General features: G+C 36.9%; 1 long non-coding RNA gene across 1 annotated transcript; it reads left to right on the top strand.

Moving 5' to 3' along the window:
- Positions 1–678: 678 nt before the first annotated feature.
- Positions 679–3,400, top strand: LOC136356139 (uncharacterized). The gene is made up of 4 exons (XR_010740891.1): positions 679–1,282; positions 1,607–1,672; positions 2,812–2,929; positions 3,206–3,400. It is a non-coding gene; the product is annotated as an uncharacterized lncRNA (long non-coding RNA).
- The last annotated feature ends 6,116 nt before the right edge of the window (positions 3,401–9,516 follow it).

The following is a 9,516-nucleotide window of genomic DNA, read 5'->3' on the forward strand; positions in this document are numbered from 1 at the left end:
AATTTGATTAGCTCCTGGTTTGGAGATAGAACTGTACAGCCGGGATGGTTGTTCAGAATGATTGGGCCTATGCAACAGGGTATGTTGTATAGCGTTGGATTAATATTAATTAATTATTACCTAACTGTTTTATTGTCACACCCTGATTTTCGTTTCAGGATTTATAAATTATTTAATAAATTATTATCAGAATTTATATTAAATGTTCATTAATTTACAAGTGAAGTTAAATGTGGGAAATAAAATTTCCTAAATATAAAGCATGGATGGATTTAATTTTTATTAAATTCTCCATGGTTAATTATACTCTCTGGAATATTCTCGGATTTTTCGGAGCTCAATTCCTAATTTTAATCATACAAAGAGCATTTCAGTAATTACCCACATATTAAATTAATAATTAAATGGTCTAGTTATAATTTTGTTAAGTACTTTGAGTGTCCAAGTATTTTCAAGATTTTTCTTGGAATTATTTGAGCATAGGAAGTATTTTTAACAATTGAAAGATCATTTAAGTGATTATTTTAATTGGAAAAGTAATAAAAATCCTCCTCCTCAGCTTGGGCCCTTTTCGGCCCATTCCTTCCTCTTCTCTCTCCGTCGCGCGCGTGCTGTGCAGCCCAAGCCGGCCCAAGTCAAGTGCCCTGTTCTGTTCTCAGCCAACCAAAAGTCTAATTTACCTCCCTGGCACTGTTCATCTTACAGCTCTGGACAGAGCCGAGCCGCCCGTGCTGTGCCCTGCGCAGCCGCCGCTTCCTCCGTTAAATCCGCCTCATCCGGAGCTCCGTTTGCAAAATTAGTTGAGGGGAAATATTCCTCTTATCCTCCTCTATCTTTACCCCTAAGAATTGGAGCAAACCGTTGAGTATTTTATCCGAATCGAACTCGTTTTTGAGTTTATCTCCAAAACCGAGTTTTTGATTTCCCGGATCGATTTCTTGCGGGAGGAGTCCGATCTCTTCAATCCAAGGCTATAAATAGGACCCCCTAGTCCTCCTCTTTCGTTTGCCCTCTTTCCCGTGCTCTCTCGTGCTCCGTAGCCTCGTCGCCGCGTCGCGCAAGCCGCCGTCGTCGCCGGTCAACGTGCAGCCGCGCTGCGCCGTCGCCCTAGCCGTCGCCGCTGCCTCCTCTCGCCGCCGGCGGGTGCGCGTGACCGAGGGCTAGCCCGGCCGCCCCTTCCCCGTCGTCGCCGGCCACCGGAGCTCCTCCGCCGCCGGTCAACCGAGCCGCCGCCGTCGCCCCTCTCGTCGCCGGTCGTCGTCCAACGTCGTTTGTCGTTGTGGTGAGTACCGTTGGGTTCGTCTCGTCGTCCTCTACGTGTACATGCCCTCCTTTTTCCCGGCCGACCACCCTAGCTCCGGCGAGGTCGCCATCCGAGCCGGTCGCCATGGATGATGTCAGCATGACATCATCATCTTCTCCTTTTCCAGTTTTTTCTAATAGATTAAATCTTCGGAAAATCATAACTAAATAACTGTAGATCCGATTCGAGTGGTTCAAGTTGCTAAATTTTTCTAAAATCAAGATCTATATGTTAAAAATATTCACATGTACTGTTTATGCTTGTTTTTGTACTGTTTTGTTGATTTTTATTCTTTCGCTTTAGTTTCCGACGTTCTGGAGGAGAGCGTTTTCGTTGAGCAAGGTTCGGAAGTGTTTGCGGAAGCCCAAGGCAAGTCACACAGATCCCAAACAACCCTTTGAGCATGTTGAACCCATTTAAAGCTATTATTTTATTTCAACTATGCATTATTTTTGAATGTCATCGGGTGGTGAACCTTTCCCCGTTAATTAATGGCCGAAGATGATCTTATTTTCCTATGGGTTATAATTTGATTAGCATGAACCTTATATATTGGATTGGTTCAGCTAAATGCTATATGTAAGTTTGCTTAGCTATGCTTAGAAACATTAGCTAATTAAAGGGGATTAAATATAAATTATATTATATTATTCTTATTAATTATGGTTATATTTAATGGTAGCTCATGATGATTAATCGTGTGATGTTAATTAATTGATAATTAAAATCTGGTTAAGGTGGGTTGTGAGCATATGGTTTTGATAGTTGTGCTCATGGCAATTAAGGACCGGCTCGCGAGCTACTGTTGTGAAACATTTACCGTGCCAACCACAAGCCAGGATGGGCAACGGCTTTATCTTTTGTATAGCGTGATTCATTATAGTGCGCCAGACTGAGAAGTGGCAAGAAGTCCACGGGGGTCGCTGGGGAGTCCATGCCTTGTTTATAAGGGGGTGATTATGATCCAGGAACGGTGCACTGTTTTGAGTTGTGTTGTGCAAAGGGTATTGTCACGATTTCCCCCTTTGCAATGCCGTGGTGGTATTTCGGGGCATGGCAACATGTGCGAAATCGTGTCTTGTAGGTACAGTGGTACACCTCTGGCCAGAGTAAAACTATTCGAATAGCCGTGCCCGTGGTTATGGGCGGGTTGAGCAATGTTTTTCGTGATTAGTTTCACACTACTCATCAATGTTAATAATGTGATAATTAATTTGACTCCTAGTATGGAATGGATAATTCCTAGTTTGGAGGTTTGATCTGTACGACCGGGGTTGGTTGTTCAGGTTTGGTTGGGCCTGAGCAGCATGGGTGTGCTGTTCAGTGTTGATTAAAATTGATGATTAATTACTCTACTGTTTTACTTATCTTAAATCTTTGCTAAATGCTGCTTTTGCAAATGAGCCTATATTATGCCATCCTTTGGAATCCTTGTGCACTTGCATATTTGCTGTGTGGCTTGTTGAGTATGTCATATGCTCATTCTTGCAATAATCATCAAACCTCAGTTGAAGATAAAGGATCCAGAAGGGAAGACGTTTGGCTTATACCCCAGTTGAGCTGCCTGTGGGAGTGGAGCTGAAGCCATCGCTAGACCGTTAATTCCGCTGCTGTTTTCTTTTCTTTGTAAGTATGTAACGTTATTATTAAGATGGATTTGTATATTAAATTGTCAGTTTGTGTACCTCGGCTGATTCCTGGACGAGGATTTTATGCACAAATTAGTTCGGAAATTACTAGTGAATTTCCGGGCGTGACATTTATTAAATTCTGAAATGTTTATTAAATGCTGTTTATGCAAATGAAACCCTACTATGCCATCCTTTGTTATCCTGTGCACTTGCATATTTGCTGCGTGGCTTGCTGAGTATGTCATATACTCACCTTGCAATCATTCATCAGAGGAAGAGTTCTACAGTGATGCTGATGGTGTGAAGGATTAGGTGTAGCCCTGGTCAAGCTGCCTGTGGAGTGGAGCCGTCTGCGCCGTTTATCTTATTTTTTTCCGCTGCTTAGATCTTTATTGATTGAGAGGAACTATCTACCTCTGTAATGACATTTTATTCGCTTATTAATTAGAGTAATAATTGTACTCTATTATCAATTTGTTATTGTGTGCCTCGGCTGATTCCTGGACGAGGGTTCACACACATGTAAGCGTTTGGAATTTTGGATAGAAATTCCGGGCGTGACACCTATTAGGATACGTATCCATATATTTGGTATGAGCCCATATTTATCTCTGGCAGGAGATAATAGTTTCATAACACTCCCCCTTGGACGAATACCGCGCTATACACATGTCTCATTAAAAACTCCATCCAAAAACCTAGTGGGAGAAAAGGATAGGAGAATATATTGCACTTGTTGCCTCATTAAAAACCTTGCGTGAGAAATATTCTTGATCGCATAATCTTTAAGATCGACTATTCTTCATAAATAGCTAATGATCTATATGCTTTATTATATTAATCAACTTGGATTAACACAACAATATAGCGGTAGTAACCTTCAAGGTAAATTATCAAAACAATGATTAATTTGATTAATTCTTGGTAAATCAAAAATAAGACTTCCAAGTCTTAAGTATGATAATCAATGTTTAGCATATATGCTCCCCCTCAAGAAGAGATCCGTTGAAACTTCCATGTTCCAATGTCATAACCACATTTTTATTAATGTGTAAAATAATGAAAATAAAATTACCACAATGTTTAATCTTTCGTTTACTTATTTCATAAGTTCTACTATGAACATGAGAAATAAATCAACGTATAGGAGCAATATGTATAACCACTTATTCAAATGTGCAGTACAAACAAAGTTTTATCCTTACGGAGGACTATGGGAAAATAAGTTGCAACGATACACATATGCGGTATGTATAAAATAATTAGCTCAATACAAGAAATTAAATATTATGCAACTTTCTCTTAGTGGATTTATCAATCATTACCAATTTGATTGTTTCACTAATCTTCAACAATTAGCTTAAACCACTTAGAGTGACATAAACCGGTCTATATTTTGGCATTAGGGGAATTAATAAGATTGCCAAATACCATTGATTAGTATATCTTCATGATATATAAATTCTTACACCTTCATAGTATGTAGAAAACTACCAATCCACTTGCATGCTAGTGGATGTGATTTTCCAATTCATTCGTTTGAACGGGTCTGTCCACTTTATGGGAGTAAGAGTTATCGATGTTATATGGAGATTAACCGGTGATTCATACATTAGCGTAGTCCTACAAGGATCAACTTGTTCTTCCGGAAGTCAATTTCTCTGCTATGAGAAATATTCTCACTTCTAGGAGAAAAACTCTTTGTGAGTCATCATAAACTCTTCTACGAGTCTTGCAATTCTCTTCATGATAATATAGTGTGCTTCATGACACTGATTATTATGAGATTTACATATATGTTGCGAAATTGTTTTCTTTCTAGCGAAAACTTCATATGGATTTTCATAACCCATAAACTGCATATCATTTATTCATTCATGCCTTTTGCCAGCAATATATATAGCCAAATTTAATACATTCATAGTAGAAGAATATCAGTCTTTCCCATGACCAAATAAACCGTCGCTTTTCACCACTTCATTTCCTATTAATTCTGAACTTCCATGTTCACATAGACTTATTTAGTGACTATGGTTCAACCTCATTGCTTTCTTCAATAGACCCGATATGAGTGCTACTATGCATACATTTATTCATAGACATAGACTTATTCTAGAAATGCTTACATTTATTTATAAACATTAAACCCTAGAAGTGCTACTATTTTGGATTGGAGGGCATATTAGTTACTTAGTGAGGTGTTGATTCGTTATAACAAAGGATACTATTACACTGTCACCAATTTATGTAGTACTACCCTTTTTATCACACGTTTGACTATCTGTCTTATTAAAAAATTACATAACTATAATGTAAGTTGTTTTATTACTTAAAGTACTTTAAGCATGATTTATATCTTATATATTAAATGGTCAAAATGTATTCAAAAGTTAACAGCGTCATTTATTAAAAAACAAATGGTGCGGGCTTACGGTTAGCTTTGTTCAAAGTGTAGTACTGCGCACGCTAAATGATTGGCGTATCATGTTTCTTATTTGTTAGTATTATTGTGTATTGCTTACTGTGTTATACTCCCTCCATTTTATATTATAAGTCGTTTTGATTTTTTAAGTCAAACTTCTTGAAAACTTGACAAAGTTTATAGAAAATATAAAAAAAAGTATCACCAAATTAATTTTATTAAATCTAACATTAAATATATTTTGATAGTTTATTTGTTTTATGTTAATAATATTGCTATTATTTTTTTATAAGTTTTGTGAAAGCTAAAGAACTTGACTTAGTTAAAAAATCAAGGAAAAAGTCTAAATAACCCCCCTAAACTTTAGATACAAATTCATCTAGCACCCTGAACTTTAAAACCGGACATCCAACCCCCCTGAACTTTGCAAAACTGTTCATATTACTTCCTAAGATGGTTTTGTATATAAATTGGATAAGTTTGATCACGTGATATACACATTAGACATATATATTAAAATCTCAGCTTAAATCTTTCTTTTTTTCAATTGTTAGCTTTTGTTAGCTCTTATAAACAAGTACCTACATAATAATAATATATTATCACCGTATAAGTATAAATTGATGACTTACAACTGATGATATCCAAATATGTTATATTGGTTATTTAAAGTTCTTTGTTTAAGCTACCAAAATATGCAAAATCACCATCCAAAACCATATTAGGGGGTAATATGAGCGATTTTACAAAGTTCGGGGAGTTAGATGTCTGGTATTAAAGTTTAGAGTGCTAGATGGATTTATCCAAAGTTTAGGGTGGTATTTGGATTTTTTCCAAAAAATCAAAACAACTTATAGTATGAAACAGAGGTAGTAAAATATAAGCACTTATAGGTTTGAGGAAACCTTGAGTAGAAAAAAACTTTGATTTCTCTTATGAATATGGGATGGTTGGGGAATAAGATGGGAAAAAAATTGAATGCTGCTTGGTTAAAACAACAAATAGTATTCATGAAATGCTTGTATATTTTTATAAATGTCATAGTCGAGAAATGCTTATATTTTGACATAGATGGAATATAACTCAGTGAGGTGCTGGCTTGTTATACCTAATCATGATCCTATGGTGTGGTTTCATTCATTTTGAAGTTAAGAATCAATGATTTCATCTAGATAACACTTTAAATACTTATGACAATGTTGGAAAGAAAACAGATAACTCTAGTATAATGCATGTTTACTGTCTCATTCTGAACTTAACCCATGCGCGTGCATCGAGAAACGAAGAGATAAATCAAAACTATGAACAATATCGCATTGTTCATCACTGGATTACACTTATATTTAATTTGTTTGGTAGGTATAGACGTAATTGTTGTGGGCTCGTTAGACGCCACAGTATAATCAATATTGTTTTCCAATTTTCCAAAAGTTTGGATTGTATTCGATAAGTAATGATGTCCCCACGATGCAAAGTAAGGACACCTGTGATTTAATCTTATGGCTGCAGGAAATAATTATTGCAACGGTAGACAATCCATCGAATGCTGTAGAGTGGGCACTGGCCGAGATGGTAAACAATCCAAATGTTATGAAGAAGGCAGTGGACGAGCTTGATGTCGTTGTCGGTAAGGAAAGACTTGTCGAGGAATCCGACATTCAGAACCTCACATACCTCAAGGCATGTATCCGGGAGGCGTTCCGCATTCACCCCTACCACCCGTTCAATCCACCCCATGTTGCCATATCTGACACGATCATCGCCGGATACTTGATACCAAAGGATAGCCATGTAATGCTAAGCCGAATTGGGCTTGGCCGGAACCCTAGAGTATGGGTTAACCCACTTGAATTTCGACCAGAGCGACATCTGAACAATGCTACTAGTACTATGGTGCTAGCTGAGCCAGAGTTGCGGTTTGTATCATTCGGTGCTGGTAGGCGTGGCTGCCCTCTGCCGTGTCACTTGGCACTTCAATTACAATGATGCTATTCGCAAGGCTTCTACAAGGGTTCACTTGGAGCATACCCCCTGGTGCAGACAAGATAGAGCTTCAGGAGTCAGCTTCGAGCCTCCAATTGTCTAAACCACTGCTTATGCAAGCAAAACCACGATTACTGCTCCATCTATATGAGCTAGATAGGCTCTAAGTTTTGGTACCTATTTTTTCATTCAAGTGAAACACATACCTTGTTGCAATAAGATTTGAACCCGAAAAGTCTCCCTGATGTGTGATTACCACCAATTCTATCATGATATGTACATTGTTTACTTTTAACCCTCCCTATTCGAGATTTGAACCACTGATTCAGGCATTTAAATGACATCAAATAAAAGGCTGCCAACCATAAATCACATCGACAGCTAAATTTTCATACTCTCGTGTAAAAAAAAAGCTATATGTTTTCATATCCGAAACTGGCAATTTGTACAATCAGAGTCATTATGGTTGGTTCATGCTATAACCATGGATAACTCATTAGTACGGCTTCGAGCAAGGAACTGAAACTAGTAAGCCCCCGCATCCCCCCCCCCCCCCAACCGAAATTGAAAAATTTCATGACAAAAATTTTCATTAGTAACAGTTCGTAACTAGAAGTGGCATTGACATGTAGTGATCATGTCCATTAGTGTGGCAACACCCACCCGTGTGCTTTTATTTTTAGATAACTAGATGAAACCCCGCGCATTGCTGCGAGAATTTAATATGATAACAATAAAAAAAAATAACGTGTAAGATAGCTATGATAGCTAGATAACACCAGATTAAGTAAATTAATATGGTTTATGATAATTTAAATTTAAATAGTATGTAGAATGGTGATTCAAACATAAAAAGTAAGGTAGTATGACTTTATAGAAGAATAAAAATAGGGAGATAGTTTGGGTGTGTGGACCGTAGATTAATTATCTAAAGGCTGAAAACAATTGATGGGATATGACTTAATTAGAGGAAAAAAGGAGAAAGATAATATGGACCATAGATTAATCATTTAAGCACTAACTAAGTGAGGATGAACTATATAAGTATATAGGATATCATAAAACATAATAAAGATGTATATTGAAACATTATGTGAATTATGTTGGATGATAATTTAACATGTTTGTATTTGAAAAGCTCTTAAATTATAAAAACTATAAAGACATAGCATGTTTGCATGATGTTTAAATATGATGATTATTAGTGGATAATGATGTGGCATCTTGTTAATTAGTGGATTAGTGGATGATAATGTGGCATCTTGTTAGTGGATGATGATATGGCATCTTTGCATGTTAATCTTAAGGAGTTAGTGGGGGATAACTTTATAGTAAGATAGGATACTCACCCTTGTGCTATATGGCATACAAGCTTTTGCCTTTTTCATGAAGACGACATCCATTTGGCAAACCTGGGACATTCCAAGCATAAATTATTTTCAGGCTGCTCACACGATCGGCTACGGATTTCAGTCTGACTCCAAAACTGCGGATGAACGAGTAACTATTTTTTGACAAATATGTTTTTGGAACCTAGGGATGATGCACTACCACAAAACAAGCCATCACTGTCGGGCCATCACTAGCAGTTCGGGCCACACCTGTGTAACCTTTGTTTCTTCTAGCTGTAAAACTAAGACATGCTTGCAAGACAAGTTAATGCATAATATCCCCACAGTTAAAATGGAGCTACTCATTTCCTCCGTTTTATATTACAAGACATTCATATTTTTCTAAGTCAAACTTCTTCATCAAGTTTATAAAAAATATAGCAATTCTTATGATACAAAATTAGATCCATTAAATCTAATACTGGACATATTTTAATAGTATATTTGCATGGTGCCAAAAATATTGTTATATGTTTTTCTATAAACTTGATAAAACTTAAATAATTGTGATTTAGAAAACAAAAGGCATATTATAATATGGAACTGCGGGAGTATTAGGTAAGAAAAACTTGAAAAATAGATTAATATGAATTATTATAGAACTATTTTTCTAAAGAAAATCACCATTTAGCCATCTAGAAAGCGTGCGCGCGGAAAACAAATGGGTAAAAGTTGGGAAATATAATATAGAACACAACCTAAATGCATTGATTAGCCACAAGCTAGTAAATCATTCAGCCACCTTGGTACGACATGATACATGGGAAATTGAATATGGAGTATGGA

This window comes from Oryza sativa, chromosome 4, assembly GCF_034140825.1.
Source record: "Oryza sativa Japonica Group chromosome 4, ASM3414082v1".
Lineage (NCBI taxonomy): Eukaryota > Viridiplantae > Streptophyta > Magnoliopsida > Poales > Poaceae > Oryza > Oryza sativa.